We start from the raw sequence: 21,601 nt of genomic DNA on the forward strand, positions 1-21,601 counted from the left end.
AGCTGATTCCTTTTTTCCACTTTGCTGATAGCTCTGTTCCTGCATAGTTTGTACTACGGTAGGAACTATTGTGCACCCTTCCCTCTCCCCCCCCACCCCTGCATACTCACACACTTCCTTTTTTCCAGAACAAAAGCCTCTTCCAATTATGTAGGGAATTTCACAAAATTATATTCCATATGCTTATATAGTGATAAAAATTATGAAAGAATTAGTTCCAAAACATACTTTCAATAGGGAAAGTATAATTGTTACCCAGGAGCTGTGTCCCTACCAACCTGGTATTTAATCTTAAAACAGTCAAGAAAGAAAAGCTTTTGGGGAAGATCGGCTCCCATACCCAGTTCTGGTTGCACTGCCTGGGGTGAAAACAGTTTGATTTCAGAGGATTACTTATGCAAAGATTCCAGAATCAAAACTTACTATAAATTCTGGTTACCTTCAGATATTCCCAGTTACTGTCTCATGGAACTACCATTCGGGATTTAGTTCACAGTCTGCAAGCAGTAACGATAGAAAATCAAGACAGGGCAGGTTACTACAGCGTTTCTATCAGACTCCTTGAAAATACACTCTATAACCTTTAGAAAAACAAGCTTCCAATAAACACAAGAAGCAGGTTCCAGTCTGTGATCAAGAATTCTCTGATCTCTTAACCCTGGTTCACAGGCTAATGAGACTACTTTGAGAAAACTGTCTTTAAGTGTCTCCCCTTTATCCTTTACCAGAATTCTGCAGGCTGTATGGCTCATTACATGTTTCTCATAATACTTACTAGCCCCTGCCATAATCTGTCTCCTTGCTGCCTGAGTGCAGGAACTCCTCACATCAAATTAAAGGGCCAGAAGCACAGGACATTTCAAGAAGGACAAGGAGGTGGCAAAGTTCGCTGACTCTACAAGGAGCAAATGTTATACTTTCTTAAGGGAAGTATTTCATCAGGAAGTCTGGAAGATGCACTTCCTGGGAGAAGGTGGTTCAGTGCTAATAGAGGTGCTAATACAAACCGTATATAAGACTACTGTTATAATTTTAAAATTAAGGGATATATGGCCAATCTTTCAGCCCTTCCCCTCTCCCAAAGCCAGTAAGTATTTTATTGTTTTTAAAGCTTTGCGTTGACACAGTGCCGACCAAAGGCAAACACTACAAAATACAAGCACAGACCCAGCACTGTCACTTTGCACAACAAAAATAGAATGGGGAAGAAGTGCTACAACACCATGCAAAACATTTCCAGGCCTAATTAAAAAAGAAAAAAGATGACAATTTTAGACTCAGTGAATTCTCCTCATCCTAGAAAAAGGAACAGATTCAGACTGGAAGAAAAACAGTGCCACACAGTATTACATGAAAAAAAAAAATGCCTTAGCTAAACTCTGTAGCATTCTGTAAATGAAGACTGAATGAAGAATTGCAAGCACCTGAACACCAAAAATTACTGTCTTTTGTTACAATCCTTAAGAAAATAGCACGTGAAACTGGACGTGGAATTTTTTTGGAACATCTTATGAACTATTAAGTTGGTTTAGAATAGGAGTGGAGTACTTGAGATGAGGGAGTCGTGGGGCACTGAACTACAAGACACACAGAGCTACAAACTGATCTGCGATTAGCACAAGGCAGCGGAGCAGCCCTTGATAATCAAGCCTCAGCATAGGATCAGACTAAGACCAGAGCTCTTCTTGCCAGTAGCAACCTTATTAGGCAAAGCACCACCATTCCCCCCATTTCTAAATTTAAAAAAAATATATATATTTTTATTGATTATGCCTTTCTCTTTGAAGAATAAGTTTTCAAACAGCATGGTGGAGTTTAATCAGTCCTCACTGTAAGCTTAGTTCAACTTTCAGTGAATTCAAGAAAAGGATTTTCCTTTTACATTAATGGAGCTGTAGTAGGCCTCACTGGGCCAAGTTTACAGAGAGTACGTCCCTGTAAATGTAGTCAAGTCGAAAACAATGGCACTGTTCATACAAGTCATGACAATTTTGTGAAAGTAAGGCTCATAGGAAGGGAGGTGTTCAGGATACAGCCTTATTGATAGCTTTCGTGGCACAAAATTACCTTGGCAAAAAAGAATAAGGCTACATATACTGAAGTTTAAAAAAAGAGGAAAATACACTTTGCTATATAACAGCCAAAACTAACGAGTGTCTTTGGATACTTCCTTATCGCACAAACCTCAAAATATCATGGAAAAATTCACTCAGCAGTTTCAATCATCCATCCAGCATGAAAATAAGTGTTATTCATTTCATAACAATTTGTGATGGTTCTGAAACAATAAAGAAAACATGCAAATTACACTGATACAATAAAGACTTGATTATGCAACTGCTTTGCCTATTTCACTGCAGCAATAAGCAAGCAAATAGAGACTGAATGGAACACAATTTAGCAATCTTACACTGCAAAAGAATATTCACTTGTGTTACTAGTTCAGCTACTTAAAATAAATAATTTTGGTAAATCATTATCATTAGGGGACCTTACTTAATGAATTTTCACAAGCTACACCACAATGATCCTGAGACTAGTTTCATCGTGTTTGTGCTCCACTTCCAGATTTTCAAGACAGAATTGGTTTGCTCTCAAAAGATGGCAGAATACTTTTTACAAAACGTGTTCCATGAATTTTAAAGGGGTCAGCATTCCATTTTTCAGAATTAGTATTTTTAAATAATCTTTCCTAAATAGTTTCTAAGTGAGAATACTTAAGCATATTAGAATTTACGAGTATATTTTAAACCTTGTTAAAGCCAATGGAAGGTAAGTATGGGTTTCAGGCTTAAAAGTGGGTTTTTTTTCCTGAATCAGGATATTCCTTTGTATTTTAGATTAAGACAGAATAACGCTCATAATTATATTTCAGGCAGCTTTCAGAATGCACATGCAAGATATTCTATAAAAAATATGTCAATATAATATGCTAATAAACTCAGCTCTTTCTTTTTTTCTGCTGTGGCAACTAAAGACACTAACAATGCTGTTTATGGGGGTGATAGAAGGAAAAAGGTACCTTCTATTCACCTACATGAAATCTAAGTTTAAGAGAGGGTTTCTCTTCCCTGGTTCCTTCTCAGAGCCATGGACCTTCTCACACCACTGTGGGTGAGAATCCACATTTAAAATTTGATTCATTAATGCTGCTTGAAACATCATTAACTCATCCTTCATGCTTTATGAGCTGTGCCAGAAGGGGTCACAGAGTACCAGTGCTGGCTAGCAGCCAGTGGCAGCGCGGCGAGCGGCCAGCCATTCTGCTATGGACTGGTGGGGGTTCCTGAGAGAATTTTAGAGTTCTTCCGTATTTCCACCTCTATTACAGCCCAAGATCTCCTGCAGAGTTTGCATGTACAGCCTATGGATACAAAAGGCTATGCTCCTCTTGCTGCATTTTTATGTTGTTGCCTAACAGTTATTTGTTCACTGAATGCTTTCATAAAGTAACCAAATCAGCAGTAAGATTTTTATACAGTTTCATGCAGCTTAAGTGCATGAACTTCTTTTGGCCAAATCATATCCACACATGACTTTGCAGAATTGATAATTTAAGGTAATTCCTGCTTCCCTTGCAAGCTGAGAAAAACAAATATAGGAATTAATGATTCTATCTTGTCCAAGTTCCCTTCTTAGGAGGAAAATAATCTTCTTTGTTACAGTTTCCTGTACTTCAACATTCTTACCAATGAATTACCGGATTTGGTCCTGAAGCATTCTGTAGCAAGATTTGGAAAATTTGTACGTACATTATGAAATGAAACGCAGTTACACATGGCTTCCACGAAAATAAATTAGTCGGCGCTTGGATATAAGAGAAATAGGCAGTATGGGTTATGGAGAAAAAAAATGCAGTTTGGCATGGTACAACAGAAGTATGCAGTATCACCAATACCTCATTCTCTCATGCATATTTATAAAGATCCATATGTAAAAGCTCCCACCCACAAATGCACAACACAAAAAAATGCATAGTTCTTTGGGAAATGGACTTTGTATAATCTGATAGAAAAACTTTACTGCCGCATACTTGAAAATAGATTGAAAATTATTGCCCCACTTTGAACATTTCCTGAAATGCACTGTAATGTCAGTACAAAGCTGACAGCATCAATCAGGAATCTTCAGAGATGCTTCATGTGATTTTTCAGAGAGATGAGAAAGCAACAAAGTGACTGGACCAAGCAATTCCAGATACTTACAGTACATTAATCAACTTGAAAGGAACTCCTTTTGTCTGCAGTTGTAATGGCTTAGATGACGTTTCCTAAACAAATAGATAATATTTTCTTTTCTATTACAACTGATCAAACTCTGAGACTTAAATAAGAATTTAAAAAAAACACCAAACAATAGTAGTATTTTTTTTATTAAAGAGCATGCTTACAAATGTGAAATCATGGTTATAGAAGTTCAAATAAAGCTTATTTTTTCAATTCTATCTGACCTTGGATTTGACAAAACTGTATCTGGGTCAAGATTATGAAAGGGATTCCATTACATGAAGTTATTTAAGTATTGTTCAGACTGGTTTTCAGGATGAAATACTAGCTGAAGTTTGTATTTACTTCATGCGCAATCACTTTAACCTTGCTATTTGCACAGCAGATGTCTTCTTCACAAGACTACAGAAGCTATTGACTATAAATCTTGACAAGATAAGCTGTTCATTCCTTGCTTGTCAGACTGCTCTAAAAAGTCGCATAAAAGAAAACAATTACTGAACTGAGGCAAATACTAAACGCTGATCCTAGAGTTCTTATGGGGACTTCAATAGGACTTCTGTCCAAGTAAAAACAGCAGAATTAGAACCATTGTAAGAAAGTCATTATACAGAATGCAATTCACTTGCAAAATCTAATTCATATGAATCGCAAAACTGCAGTTACTATTTATTCTAATTGGCACCATTTCTGAAATCTCAATAGCTAAAAAGAAGATTAAATGAGTATAGTAATTCAACTACCTCCTTTATCCTTGCATCTACCCATTCCTGTCATCAGTTACACAATGTGTGGCTAAAGCAGGAGTGAGAAAGTTTGGTTTCCCCATCCTATGGGGGAAGAGAGTGGCCAAGACTGCCAACTCAACAGTTTAAATTAACAAAAGCCTCCACCGAGTGCTTTCCACTATCTCTGGAAATAGTTTTGGAAAACAGGTTCCATCCATCTTTCTGCTTTACTGAGTTGATTAAGGAAGTTTGTTCCACTTACAAAAATGACACCAAATCAACACACGAAGAAGGATTGAGGGCTCAGACCTCCTGTTAAGAGCAGAAAGGTATGAAAAATACAGAGCAGATGGTATTTTCTGCACGCGCATGCGCGCATGCGTGTGTGTGTTTTCACAATAATGGTTAAAAAAACCACTAGAGGAGGTGGACTACCCTGCAGAGATGGGAAGATTGTTCCTTCATTTGGAGAGCTATTAATGTGCTCAGGGCAAAGTTTCTAACTGATACCCCAAAAGTTTGGCATTTCTAAATTTAAATTAGTTGCCTTCAGAGAACTCACTATAAGGAGAAAAGTCTTATCTTCTTAATCTCTGTCCACAAGGTGAAACAGAAAATCACCATTCCTGTTCTTTCAATTGTCTTCTACAAATTAACTTTCTAGAAATACAAACCTGATTCTCCCTTAACTTATGTGATGCTCATGAGCTGCTCCTGAATTTTCTGAAGTTGATAGGCAGTCAGGCTATTTTCTAGCACAAAATAGACTTTCTGTGAGATAGCAACTCACTAATGCTAAGTATCAAAAGATGCATTGTGACTGAAGTTCATTTTTTATAGGATTCCATGCTTTGGCATACAATAATCTACAGCCTGTAAACATCTGGGAATCTCAGAACAAAGAGAAAAGTTATCTGCAACCCTACCTTAAAAGAAGACTTAATGGATAAAATAACCAAATAACTGGCCAATCACACAAGAATGCCATAAGTACCACCTTTAAAGCATATATACACAGGGACAGGCCTCAAAACCCAACATTAGAATTACTATACATATGCTGTTCAGCTAATCTATGTATACTCAGTCCAATAAACTGGATTTACTCAATTCACACAGGGGATTCTGCACTGGCAAGACCACAGTCACTGTTTGTGTGCTGCAGTTCAGTCTCCTTTGCCTGCATGCTGTTGTCAAAGCCTTCTGAAAAGCAGAGATTCCCTACTGTACTTTCTGAACTAAAAGAAACAGAAATTAAAGAATGCAATCTCTACTATATCCCCTTTAATACTTAATTAGCTATCCAATCAAAGAGTGAAACCAAGCAAGATGGTATGACTGACTGAACTGATCCACTTGGGTTGTTATTTATCACATTGTTCTTCTCCAAGTGACCACAGAGACTTAACACAAGTAATGAAGAGAGCCATTCTTCGGTTTCTTAGAATCAAAGTTTAACGGATCTGCTAATGATTTTCCTTGTTCCCCCTCTCACCCTTTCCAAACTTCTTTTCAGCAGACTCATCCCTATTCATTTTTGCCAAGCCTTCAAGTTTTTACTAAGTTAGAAAAGCATGATATATCTGTCTTCAGGGACCTCAGAGTCCACAATTTTCCATATCCTCTTATAAGGGGTAGACCCTACTATCTGAGCACCACGAACCAAGTGTTTTCATAATTGCCGCACACAGTAAAGCAATTGTTTTGAGGCTATTTCAAAGTCACCTCTTGTATGGAAGAGAAGAAAAGTCGTAAGATCAGATATGTAACCTGAGGACGGGAAGTTACATGGTGACAACGACGTGGGCGAGCCATAGAATTAGGTCTGTAACTGGAAAGCATTCCTAATAGATCTAAAACCAGTGGACTGAATAAATGTGATGGTGCCCATGAAATTCACAATCCAGACCTATTTGCAGGAAAATATGCACAGAAGTAAGTGGTTACTGTCTTGCGGCAAATAAACATGACATAACATTATCTTCAGAGGAGACAAATTTCAAACTAAGTTAGACATGATCTATCCACCCTCCATGGCAAAGGGTCATTATCAGCCTTAGGAAACAATCTCATTGCTAGAAAGTGACAGGCGCTGTTTCTATTTCTCAGTAAGTTAGGTGCATTTCCTTCAGCCTTGTTGGCCTGCTATACTACCTCCTGGTACATTTTTGTAAAGTATCACAAGTCTGTTACCTGTTAACAGACACAAAATGATATGACCCAGGAGGTCAGCCTTCCAGGCTCCTAAATTGTTCACATATATTAATTCCCGACTTCTAACTTTGGTTTGCACAAGACGTACTGATACATATACAGCTCTGTCTCAGTATCTGCCTCAGATACATATATCTCTCTGCCTCAGTTCCCACAAAGGCTTTTTTTTATTGGCCTTTAATCAGAGGTTAAATCCCATCTCTTGCATGTTATAGGCACCATATATAGACTTTTTCCAGAAAAGTGTTATTAAATAGGCCCTGTGTGCTTCAGAAGCACATCCCTTCTTTCTGTTGGAGCTTCACCTGACAAAGTTGATGACAAACCTTTCTTTCTTTAAGCACCATCTTCTCCCCCTCTCTAGCACAAACACATACTTGTTACAACATAAACAGTATGTTATTTTCATGCAAGTTGGTCGGTACCTTTTTCCAGAGATTTGGATACTTCCTACAGCATATTCACTTCACTGACTAAATTCAGATGTTAATGCTTCCAGGTAATACTTCTCCAAACCAGATACACTTCCATGATCTTCATGCTTAGTGCATGTTTAGCTCACAAATTTCCTCCTTGAAAGAGCTTCCGCAGAAAAGAGTATATTCAGACTTCTGCTAACAAGCAGCAGAAGTTTCAAAGGAAAAAATTGTAAAAACCCAAACATTGCTACATTTCTTATGAAACTTTATTCCCCCACGCATACTAGTACCCAAACACACCTCTACAGTCCACAAGGAGCCATCCACAATGTCCAGTTCTACACTCTAACACACAAATCTAATGCTAAACCTGGAAAGCAGACTGAAATATGCTACTTCTAGTGGCTGTTTGCCTCCATTGCAATCCCTTGTTCTTTTCTATTCCAAATCAGCTTGCATATTGTCACCCACCTCCTACTCACAGGAGAGGAGGGAAAACTTAAAATCCCACATTTCTACTTTGGGAGAATAACAGGACAAAAATCAGTTTAGAGGGGGGAAAAAAAAAAAAAAAGAGAGAGAGAGAGAGAAGCAATTGAAAAAGATAAGAGTCCTTAAGCATCTAGATTTTTTCCTACTATGCCTGGTTCATATCTCCAGCTGCCAGTCTGTCAAGTCTGACAATAACTGCTGTGATAGAAATCTGCTAATGAAAATAGGATGCTGCGAACAGCCTGTTTAATGAAACAGTGGGAAGCTCACATTACCAATAAACACAGGAAGTGTGAGAAGTCTTGACAAAAGCCAGGTAAAGTGCCACTTTTCTGCTCTGTACTTGAGCAGTCCTTTTTATTGGTTATCTTTAAGATGGAGCGGAGAAATTCGGGATTTCTACATGTGGATTCATAGGTATGTTAATGTAATACCATGTGATTCTGCCTGTTCCAGAATAAGAACGCTTTATTTTGATTCAGATGTTCTGTTTCTAAAGCTTTGATTCATAACTTCATGGAAACATGAATGCAGACATGGAGAGCTTGCTGGACTAGAAATATGCCTTTTAATGTGGACTTCTGCTTTGGTAGCAGTAAATCTGGAAAGGAGCACCAAAATAGTCCATGATCTGTTCTGCAGTCACAGGAAAGATGTAATGGAAATCATCTCAGATTAGCTACAATATTGGAACTGTAATTATTCCTAAAGACCCCACAGTATCAGAGGTTAAAAAACAAAACAAAACAAAAAAAAACCCACCTGAGTGGAACAACTGAGTAGAACGCTTTTTATCTGTCAGTACAGAAATATGTACAAGACAAGAAGTCACATACTGGTTTTCTTTGTTCACAGTGAACACCAATGAAAAGGACATCGTTTATTTCTGATTAGAGGTGGATCTGCAAATCAGTCATTTTCAGTTAGCTTAGAGAAGGCCAACTATGGAAACACCACAGCAGCTGGAATAATGTACTCAATAAGAAACATATGAAACGAGCTTTGGGAGGAGGTTAAACCTGACTGAATTAGAAAAATGCATCTATAGTAAGAATACACTGAAAAAAAAATCCCAAAAAATGTTTGCATTTGTTTCTTTTGGGGAGATAACATCTATGTGATGAAAAAGGGTTGAATGATCAGTACGATTAGATTTTATTACAATCCAAAATGAAAAACTTTAGAGGTTAGCCATGCTAACCTCTAGAATCTAGAATCTAGCCATCTAGAATCGCCTTCTGATGAAGTAGTTAGAATCATAGTTCTTTGCCCAATTATGTCACACAATCCAGCATTAAGCTTATGACATAAGCAACACGATAGGGTAAACAATTTAAAATCCAAAATGCGACAGGACAGATTGACAGCATCAAAAATTCACGGCCTTGGTCTCATTAAGAAGGTGCATGAGACCAAAACTTTTAGAAATCTGGGAGAAAAGCAAGCTGTGCAAGTCCAGAATAAAGCTAAAAAAACCCAACCACTCCGCAAGCCATGAACTGTCCTAGGCAGCTGTTCAGAGAAAAGGCTCAGATGTCTATGGATCAGCAGACAGGTACTCTCAGAAACTTGCAAAAAGATAAAAAGCCCACCGCTTCTGTATATACCCATAACATTTTAAAAAGGCATTTTCTGCAAGAAACCAAAGAAGCATTATAGGAATGAGGATGAAGAATAAAGAAAAAGTGGTCAATACCAAGTATTTATTTACACTGCATGTGGGTAACAGCAAGGTTCTGATGAGTACATTTTGAAAAAAAACAGAAGAACATACATTAAGTATCCTCTCCCACAATGCACACTTTGAGAGAGTGTTTCCTAAGACTGCTGTTGTTTCGCTCAGACTTGAAACAAATACGTTTCATCAGAAAAATAGGCCATTTTGGATGGAATGAGGAGTACAATGGTTTAGATGTTTTTCAAGATCAAAATTGGTAGAAAAGCACAACAAAGCAACTCTAGAGAAGACCAGAATCGGACCAGTACAAATCATCGTAAGGCATACTCGGACAATGCATCTGCCTCAGGAAACAAGAATGAGTACAAAGATTCCACATACATATTTTTCATTCATTCAAAGGAAGTTTCTATTGTTTTAAGATAAAGCAATCTCAAAACCCTGGAGTGTTCAGTACCATAGTATACACTTAAGAAGTTGGAAATCTAAATAATTAAAAAACATCCCTCACGGCTGAGGACCTCACCAACAGCAAAAAGCAAAGGTGCACTTGGCCACCTCCAAGAAGATACCTTACCATGCAACAAATATGACAAAAACCAGATAATCATCATTTTTTCCTAGCAAGAAATGTGTGCCAGACTGAGAAAACTGGCATTGGTTAGCTGAACCATAAGCCATTTACTACTACCGTTTAGCATTGCCTAGCAATTCCCTCCAGAGAATACAGATCTACATTTGTAGCATACAGAGACAAAAACTTGCCAATTGAATCTTGGTAACAGATTAAAGATGGGTACTTTTCCAAATGTGATGTAGATAAAAGGGAGTAATCTATGGCTAGATAATATTATGAAAAAACTCTCTTTCAAAATAAATACAGACCAATTGCCAAAGCAATCGGGGCAAGAACCTAACCCCTCTCAAAACTGCAATAGGCATTAATTTGTTTCCAACTAGCTGTAAGAGAAGATGAGTCCTTCTAAATTAGTCTCACTTCCCAATGAAAACTTTGTTCAGAAATACTAAAACATGCAATTTGTGTATGTCAAATGATTTTTCAATAGACACGATACATACATACCTGAGTTAGCAATACTTACCAAATTCGTGTAAGGTTAGTGTAAAGGGATCACATAATTTCAGGTGACAAACTGGATGAAAGCCACTATTCCAGACTAAACTGTCTTTGGGATGTGTATTCCAAAGTATTTCAAACAATGTAATTATTCAAGCAGCACTCTTTCTTTTCTCACTTCTGCAAACCCTTTAGTAGCCACCCCCTTGACTCAAACCTTGAAAGCCACCGGTTTAAGAGAGTCACTGATACCTCTCAGTTTCCCCAGTCCAACAGAAGGAGGTGCGAAGGCCAATGCTTTTTGTTCCATTTTCTGTCAGTACTGCTGTAGATGCCAGTACCAGGGAAGGAACTCAACCACGGCAACACTGATAAAGATTATCTGCAGGAATTACACTTTTCAGAAAGAATAGCCCAAAATCCAACAGGCATTAGAAAAAGACAGAGATGGGGTACACCTAACTGGCTTTATCGCCTGAGAAGGCCTCAGCTATGCAAGAACAACAGAAGATGAAAAGCACCATTCCAGTTCCCAGCAATGTTAATTATTTGTTCATGAACTGTTATCAAGATGCGTTACCTTGTATTTCAAACACTGCAAGTTCAGCCAAAAGTATAACAGCTGAGGTTAAAATGCTGGCTGCAAGGAAACTTTAGTTAGCATGTAGGGAAGTTATGCAATTGTGATACTTAATGGGTTCATTTGCCTGGGAAAGGAAGATAGGAACAGTGATCTGCAATTTTAAGTGACCAACCTAACTGAGGAGAGGAAGTCTGGAGAAGTGCACTACCAGGTTTATGTTCCATTATTCAAGTGAATAATACTAATAACAACAGTAGTCTTGGAATAAAATGCAACTCTTCTAGTGGTATAGAGCAGTTTCTTAATATGAAAGAAGCATTCAGACATGGACTGACAAGTGAGAATTAATCTATTAGGAAATTAAAGGTGTATAAATTATTTACGTAGCAGATTAACCAAAACTGAAAAATGAATGATGGAAGTAAAGGATAGCGAGTCAGCAAGTCCAGTGCATCTGTTACATTCTCAAGAATAGTCAGCTTTTTTTTTTGCTTTTTTTTTTTGCTTTTTTTTCCTTTTTAATCTAATACTTAAAATTTGGTTTTAAATTATTTTAGTTCTTTACCTTTTTCTTGTTTTCATTTTTAAATATTTTTGTTTCTCTGCAGGACTTCAGCTGCTGGCTGCACAGTTTTAGGCTCCATTCAGAAAAACAACAGCACGCAACCACCCTGAAACCGATTCATTGTTCTATGATCTTGCATTCTTAAGCGCATGAGTTCCCTTTAAAGCCAGCTGCACAAGGGATCACAGCAGTGGGCAGAGGGAAATATGCAAGCCTCCTCAAGAGCTCCCTTTTTTTTTGTCAGAATGTGTCTTTCCAAGGTGTGCAAAGAAAGAAGGCATCAGACATGTCTGGATTAAACCTTTCCTTGAACTTTTTCCTTTTTAATTTTCTCTCTATTTTCATATGTCTGGGAAACACGGGGTTTTTCGCCTTCATTGGCATAAGAATTCCAACTGCTTACAAAGTATATTGACATTAACATATGATTCAGTTAGTTCACTATTATTACGAAAAGTACAGTATCAATGCCAGTTAAGGTTTGAATGAAACAATCTGCAACAGAAACTTATCTCATGTTAGAACACAAGATGCATATCAGTGTGCTGTACTCAGTACGTGATTCACTGTGTATTTTAACTCTTTGCCCAAGAATCAGAGACTTCATCTTTATTGTATTAATTATTTATCCAATCCAGCTTCCGCATTTTCCCTCCCAGCCCCAAGGAGAACTCAAACCAAAGGTATTAAGGCACTAAGACCAAGTTCTCAAAAGCAGTTCAGACACTTGGAAGCATAAGGCTTGCTCCCATTGAAGTAAACAGTAAAAATCCTCAGAACTAGAAGGACAATCAAGATTTGTATCTTGTCACATGTGGAGTTCGCTTGGCAGAGGACTTCCCATGGAAAAGAAGAAGAATTTAGTCTTAAATTCTTAAAAGGAATAATAGTTACTAAAGGATAATAATCACTAAAGAAAAATTATCAGGTTTAGCAGTTTGCCACTAGATGGAGCAATTTAATATTAAAATTTCCATTTATAAAGAAAATCCTCTTGAAGTTTCAGATCTTTCACTACTACACCTTTCCCATTACCAAATTTATACATTTTTTTTTTTTTTCCTTTTTGTGCTAAGGACACTTAGAAATACCGTGTACTTGCAGATTATGCAAGTTAGAAGAAAGTTGCATATGAATAAACACAAATGTTTCTATATTTTACCTGTATTACAGCAAAGACTGGAAACAGTGTGAGATAAACTGCAATTCTAAAGCTCTTCAGTTAAACTATTAATTTCATTTATCCACTGATCTACACCACATAATTTTCAGAAACATTAAACTGCTTAATATTTCTTAATGCTTAGCAGAGTATTATGCTCTCTGTTCACCACAGACACCAGAAGAACTTTTTGCCGGCAAAGATTATTCCAAACTAGAAGCCTTCAGCCAACCCTGGACCTTAGCCTAACTATCATATATTTAGAATTCTTCTATCTTTTAATAACAAAACTGAGAACTAAGAAGATTTTGTACTAGCACATGTGAAAAAGAGACTCTTCACCGCATTAGCCAGGGTCCCAGTTTACATCAGTCATACCTAAGATCCCTGCAGAACTACAGTGCCTTCTGTCAGTGCAAGACCAAAAGTTGAACTTACGTCTACCTAAATTTCAAATGTTAATTTCAAGCAACAATTTACAGTTGTTGCTATCTAAAATACTTCCTGGAAACATCCATCTGTTTCTTGTAAAGGTGAGATGCATGCTTAAAAAACCAAATAAAACAACAGTGTTGTTGCTGAACACAGCTCTGAGGCACCAAAGGAAGTAAATCCTCAATGATTACACGGGTCTTACAATCCTTCTTAAATACTGGATTTGCTGGGAAAAGGGGAAGCAATACACAGAGTTAAGGACAGCCTGCGAATAGCAACCCCCACCTGACCTCAGCTTCACCTTTATCTTTTAAATTACTTCTGTTATATTATACCTATGAAATATTCATATTTTTGAAGTATGATTTGTTAATCTGAATGTTATGAAAACAAGTTATAATACACTGTCTGCCGTATCTGAAGTCTGCATGCCTTGTAATACAGTGTACAACTTTATTACCCTGCCTATTATCACACTTCTCTAATGTTAAATCAACTTCTACCTGCATAGCAGGTGTAAATAACAACTGGATTTACTGTTGTGTTTAGATCCATGGGGAAAATGCATGCTTTCAATGTCTAGATGCAGTCCTTTCTTCTAATAATTGTTACTAATATCTCTCATGATTACTAAAAGAACAAACATTAGGCTGCTTAGGCAAGTCTTAAGGTAATTCTGTACTTCTGTCCTACAGAATTCGGCCACGGTTCCAAAGATACTGAGGACACATCATCGATACGTCCCCATCATCTCCATCACTATTATGACCACATTCAGCTCAGGTCCAATTAAGCTAAGCTCTCCTACCTCAATCAAATAGTCTTTAAGGACACTGTTCAAGACTGGCCTACTAGATGGATATCAGGATGGAGAGAAAGAATATAGGACAGGAGGAGGGTAAACCTTATTATTTTATTTTTAGATTATTACACTTCATTTTCATGCTTTGCTCCATCACTGCACTATTTCCAGTAAGGGGTGTGTGTGTGGAGTGTGTGGTGTGTGTAGGGAACAGACAGAGGAAAGCAAGGAACAAGTCAAGAAGGAAGAATGAGAGCACACTGAATAAGGCATTCCATTAGTTAGAGACGTTTCTAACACTTGTGTAAAAGCTGCCTTCATTAAAGCTAACATGTCAACACTGCAGCAAGCAAAGAGGTAAATGAATGTAAAGAAAACCTAGGTTAACACGTTTCAAATATCAACCCAGTACACTTCAGCCCTCTCCTCCATTAACTCCACCTCAGTGTTTGCCTCTGGCTGACAGAAAACAGATCAAGGCTCCAAAACATTTTTCCACACATTCTTCAGTACCTTCTAGCCTCATTTTTCATACAAACAAGAAACAAGTTCACTAACTGCAAACTACCTGCTAGGCAGCAAACCAACTTGAAACTGTTTTCTATTTCTATCAGAATATTTCATTATGTGATTTTAATAAATGGTTCAAATCCAAGGCCATACTGACCTGTGGGATTTCAGTGAATGTATTTCAAGATACTTCGAAGCAACTTAACCCAAACCGATTCAGCTTAGTCCTTTAGACATCCAGTGTTCGCTCTACAACATAAGAACAGGCTAAACCATAACTTGTTTGCAAGCAAATGCATTATACTACTAAAAAAAAAAAAAAAAATCACTGGTAACTATGTGTCTAAGCAAATTAAGAGAAGCACAAGAATTTAATTGTTGTTGCTCTTTCAGATACCTAATCATTTCACTTTTCAATCAGAAGAGCCACTCCACAATTAACTTTGCAACCAGTCTCCAGTATAGAAATCTCATCTAAGCCTTTCTACATTGTGTATATTCTCAGGCAACATGAGAATGCCAGCAAATTTATTCACACAAGAGAGAATGCCTTTGAGCATCTTGAAGATGTGTGAAAGTTTCAATTACAGCTAGTTGAAAAGGTATCCCAAACGGAATGTCTGTGATTAACTTCCCTGCTCACCCCTATTATGACCATCCCACTCAAAGCAGGGAGGGAAAGTAGAGAGAAAAAAGAAAGGAAAAAAAGAAGAAAAAAAGAAGGGGGGGTGGGGGGAAAGAGAGATACTATGCTTACTTCCTCACTTATGCTTAAAGAACAGTATATGAAGTGGAATACACTGTAACAAGCCATCTCTGAACCGCAGGGTTCAGAAGCAGTGGAACGTGAATCAAAGCAGTGTGAAGCTGCACTAAATTACACGAGAGCAAGTTTGTTTGCCATAGCATGAGAATAAAAGACTTGGGGGTGGGGGAAGACAGGGAGTGAAGAGAAGGAAGAGAGAAGGGGAAGCACTAACATATTTGGTATCAGCACTAACATTTTGTGAATGTCTTTCTCCTGATATTGTGTGATGCAGTTGTCATTTTCTCTGAAAGTTAAGCTCTCTTCTCTCCTGGGGATGTCAGTCCCAACAGAGCAAGGAGCATGCAATTAGAGCTAGCTATAAACCTGCCTGGTAACTCTCTTGTTTTAAATGTTCATTATTAGATGAAGATAGATCTGCCCTTTTAATTCAGAGACATTGCATACTAAGTACAAGTTAATAACTACTTAGGACTTCAATCCCTGGCAGAGTTACACATGCAGGCTGCTGTCTCTGAGAGGCGATAAAGACATGGAGAGAAAAAATAGCCATCGAGTTAATCATGACCAAAAATCATTACCATCTAAGACTGAGTGTCTGATGAAGTCTGTTTCAGGATCATTTGGAATAGTTGTTTATAAAGTCCACAAACATATTAGAACTAAAGAAAACTTTCATGTATGGACACCATCACCAGACATGACACTGCAGCTGTACATGTTTTCAGGCAAAGGACTTAGTTCCTGTTTCTGTCATCTTTGCTGTAGATTTCAAAACAGCAAATTAAAAATGGTTGAGGACAGCCAAAAGTTCACGAGTCACACGCATCAACTTCCACAACACAGGGTGAGACCAGTCTGTCAGTACCATGACGCAGAGAAGAACGGACACAACCTTCTGCCTTTTGCACACCCTGCTGGGAGCTGCTAGCAAATCTGCAGTCTAGTATTGCTGGCAGCAACAGACTTTCCAAAGGCAGGTCAAATCCCACCTTAGAAGCACACAACAGAGATATCCCTGCAGTAGCCTTTCAAGCACTGATCTCCGACTTAGCAAAGATTTCTCTGGGGATGCCCACATCTGACTCATCCTTTGCAATACCTTTCCCTTTCCTCCAAATGCAGACTGGGACTACAGCTATGTTGTGACTCTCAAACTCTTTGTTTGTTTTATATTTGCAAAGCCTTTTGTAGGAAATTCATTTTCCTAGAATCAGGGAAAGTTGCACAGCCTAAAGCTGCATGTGAAAATGCTTCAATTATCTCCAAAGCCCAAATTTCCTAATGTCTATTCAGAGCAACTCCAGGTCACAGCCACCTACATTTCTTCAGAAAGTCTTCTTCATAACAGGATAACATATTTTGAATCACTCTTGAATGCATCTTGCTTTGTTTTTTTAATGAACTAAGGCACTTTAGATCAGCCACCAGTTGAATTAATGTGCTTGCAGTCAACAGAAATAAAGCAATGAGACCTGGAACTATCCAAAGGTATAGTTACCTTGTTTGTACCAATCTGTTATCTACATTCTTAGAAAATAAGGCCTTGATGTTACCAGTGCTACACCAGGCCATATTCACTTCAGTGGATTCACTGAAAGCACAAGCATCCATCTGTGCAGTGCTCATTGCAGAAACAACACCGAGTACTGTTAAGCCTGATCCTATAATCAAGTTTCATTAGTATCACTGGGACTTAGCATAGGTGTAAAGATCCATCATGTTGATCCACTTGTAGGATCATAGCCTTAATGTAAAGACATAAAGCATTTTGTTATAATAATATAATCCCAAGTTGATCTCCTTTTACGAAATGAGGTCTGATCTTACAGCTGATTGTGCACAGGTAGGGCACTTCCTCTCCACAGAGTTCCGCTGACATTAGCTGGCATAAGGCAGATTTTCCCTTGTAAGAGAAGGAGGGGAAAGAAGGAGAGAATAACAGGAATGAACCTCCTTCCCTTGGAGCACTCTTTTCTCACTGACTACAAGTCTTCCCAGGGTCCAGAATTAATAAAACAGATAGTAAGATAAGGTTTGTTGCACTCCACTCGTCATAGCATCTGCCTACTTGGCCGGGTGATAATATACCTACACCTAGCCCTGGGTAATAGTATGTAAACACAGAAGACAAATTTTAACTAGAAAGTGTGCAGCAATTGCTAGCAGGGTTATGATTACATCACAGTAATCCACTCAAAAGTTGTAAGATTAGCTGTGTAATTAAAAGAGTAATAAAGGAATAGTTTAAGAACATGCAAAATTTGCAAGCACCACAAGAGCTAAACAAACTTACATAGTCATTTTAGTTTTCTCTTTATGACATATCATCATCTTGTCCTCTTCACTGTCAGTGGTACATCAATAAGAGGCTCAGAGAGCTCTTACGGTCCCTCTCAGGAGCCTTTTCTTACACGGAATTCCCTTTAAGAAATCTGAGTGAAAGGGGGGTGATTAACTTCTAAGAAATACTATGGAGGAAGTCAGTTTTCAAGAAAGGAAACAACATTCTCAAGCTAAAGACATTAAAATTATCCACACCTTTGATTTTTTTTTTTCTCCTGTTCAGCATTTTCTTTAATAAACACCAGCAAGTTGCTGGTCTAAGAAAGATTATTATATTAATTTTTTTTTAGCTCAAAGTTTCATCTGATCTAGACACATTTCCTTCTAAAACTATTGCAAGACATATTATTGGAAGGTTTTTAAAGCAAAGCTTTCTCCTATTCCCACAATGATTTGAGAAGCAAAACAGGAAGATAAAAAGTACTATTCTTCATTAATATGCTATTTTTTCAACATCTCCAGGCTGAAGTAAACAAACAAAGAAGGCAAAGATGTATACGTTCTCCCATCTCATTTTTCCTGGGCCTCATAGTTCCAGGATTTCATAAGGTTTTCAGAGGATCCAACCTAGAAGGACAACTACGGGAATACAAGAGTAACACTGCTACGTCTAGAAGTCAGGGAGAACAAATGGTTACTTTATTAAAAATCTGTTGTGGTGTGCTTTGTTTTTTTTTAAACTAGTGTTGGGACTCCATTTCTTTTACATACTTGTCTTTATTCCTAAGTGAAAGAACTTAAAGAAAATGCTATCCTCAGGTAGACTTGAACTGTGAATTTTAGCATTCCCACTTTATGTGAGAGAGAGAGAAAGAGAGAAGGATTTCCTTTAAAAGGTATCAATATTACTTGCAAAATTAAATAATCTTTATCCTACCCCATCAAAAAGGTCACTAATTCCTAGAGCTTGTTCTGTGCCTAAAAAGGTGGTGGGCTGGCCTATTATTGTTCTGCCCCCACTCACCTACTAACACAGTGCATGTAGAATGGTATCTAATTTCTTTCTTCCCAAGGGTTTCGCTTTGCCCATACCCAAGCACGTCTCTACACTGTTGTCCCTCTAGAATACATCACTAATTTAAACAAGCAAGATTAACCAGAAGCTTAAACAAAAACTTACTTTTTCCTGGTAGAGTCTTGCTGGTAGTAAGTATAATAATACAATAATTAACACCTATCTGGTGTTCTTCACATGTCCTCAACCCTCAGTACTACATGCATCACCAAGTGAAGGTAAGCTCTTCCTTAGATGATATATAGGACTAGTTAGACCTATTCTAAAAAATACCCTAGATTTTGTTTACAGTATCCTGGATATTTTTCTAAAGAGTTCTGTACTATGCTCAAGGGTTCACAAGGTGTGCTTTGCACACTGGAAGTCTCAGCTATTTACTTTTCCAGGTCTTTGGGACAAAGACTTTAATAACACAACCTGAAGAAAGAAATAATTAAAGGCATTAGCCAATGGTACTGACATCCCTTTGATTCAGTTTGCTTTTCTAGCATGTTAATTGGGTGTGGGGAATGAGCTAACAGAATAATGGCTGAAGAAATAGCATTCAGATATTTTAAGGCACGGGTTGAACTCAGGATTCCATATAATGCTAAATTCTTGGACTTACGTACTTAACTGCCTTCTATTTTGGGACTCACTGGGAATGTTCTCTCTTGCTCAGTAATTCACTGTCACAGTACTTAAACGTAGAGCTACAGTTGTCCAGCACTGCCTTGTGTTTTCCAGACTCTGGAAGAAGAATGATTAAGTATCAGAGATTTAGCTAAGCTAATGTTGTTTTTTCAAACCAGTTCCTCTTCTGATTCCTGTACCACTACACTTCTATCAAAGACTCTAGGACTTTGTCCTTCCAAGGTGTGTAAGTAACATTGGGAATACGAAAAAGATTATAGGCCCTGTCTTGACAGGGATAACAATATGTTTTAGGCTACACCCAATAGGCAGGCTGGGTTAAGCATGAACTCAAGTCAGCTGCCTGTTTTAGACACAATCCCAAAGCTCCACTAACTTTGTTGACACCTGCTCATATATCTATGAATTTTCTTGGGGGCACAAGCTCTGTTTCCCTCTGACCACATCTTGTACAATATACATGCTAGCACATTGACTCCTCCTTTGCAATGGGAGCAGGCCAGTAGATGAGCTGCAGCAACGGACCATATGATCCAGTCATTTCTGATTACTTCTATATATCCTTAAACACCTGCTCTCAAAACCAGTTCAAATAAATTTTAAATACAGTTTGGCATCATTCTATCACACTCAAAATGAGAAATTATTGTATAAATGTCTTGTCTTTGCTCCCCCACCTTCTTCCGCAGTGTGCCCAAAACTGCACCATGCTCCAGTTCATGGGTTTTGACCCATGGTAAAGCCAATTCATGGGTTTTGACATGTGACTGCTAAACTAAGACTAATTCATACAACTGACAGCAAAGCTGGGCTAGCACAAATTTTACTGGATAATGTGAAACTTTGGCTATGGGAAAAATTGAGCCAGGAAGTCTGGTGAAGAATAACTAGGATTCCCACCCACAGCCTTTTTCACAATTGAGTCATATGAATGATTTCTGAAATTCTCATTCTTTATAACTGTCTAAGGTATGAGTTATGTACTTTGTGGCTCTTGATCACATAAAGATGTTTACCTGACTCCCAGACTCAGAAAAGCAACCTACGTGACCTCCCAAGTTAGCATTCTTCAGGTAGTTTAAACTTGCACAGTAGGTAAAAGAAAAATCACTCAAGAACCCAAACTGCATCTGAGGAATTTACATTCACCACAGAAGGTGTATGCTTCAAAAATTTTATCCAAGTGCTAAGCCAGTTCCTGATACAGCTTAACACAATTTACAGTTTAGCCTCAGATGTTGTATATTTGGACTGGATGATCTTAAAGGTCTTTTCCAACCTAAACGATTCTATATTCCTGTGTGATATCTAAGATATGTTTTCCTCACTGGTTGCTGTCATGTACCAATGCAGCAGTGAACAGTAATTAAAATATTGCATTAAGACTCTGTTAACCCCAGATTTATGAAGATATTCTTTGTAAAACAGTGACTGTCAGACAACTGGCAGGTAAAGTTTTCCTCCTCTCTAATTTGCCTTTTTCCTCCCAGCCTGCAATTGTCTCGCCACACAGGACAGAAATTAAGCCATTGGCTTCAAGTGGACTAAGTCTATATGTAATTTGTGTATGTGCAAGATTATGAAATATATCAACACAGTTACTTAGGCATAAGTCAGTGAAAAAGTCTCATTTCTGTAAAGATGTGCATTGTTACTGTAGAACTATCTTACTAATTCTTTAATGTGGAATTAGCTGTGTACATATGTTCATGAACTTCTTTTGTACTGCCTAATAGTACTTCAGATTGTCTGGTTTGTTTGGTGCTCAACAGTGGAAGTAAAAGAATACTTAAAATGTTTCAAATTTGCTAAGAATAGTAGTGGTAATTTAATATTTACTTCTCCCATTTCATTTTTCCTAAAAAAAAAAAAAAACCCAAACCAAAACAAACCCAACCAAATAAACCCCCAAACAGACCAACAAAAACACAAACCCCAAGTCTCCAAAA

This window comes from Pelecanus crispus, chromosome 5 (assembly GCF_030463565.1).
Source record: "Pelecanus crispus isolate bPelCri1 chromosome 5, bPelCri1.pri, whole genome shotgun sequence".
NCBI classification, from domain to species: domain Eukaryota; kingdom Metazoa; phylum Chordata; class Aves; order Pelecaniformes; family Pelecanidae; genus Pelecanus; species Pelecanus crispus.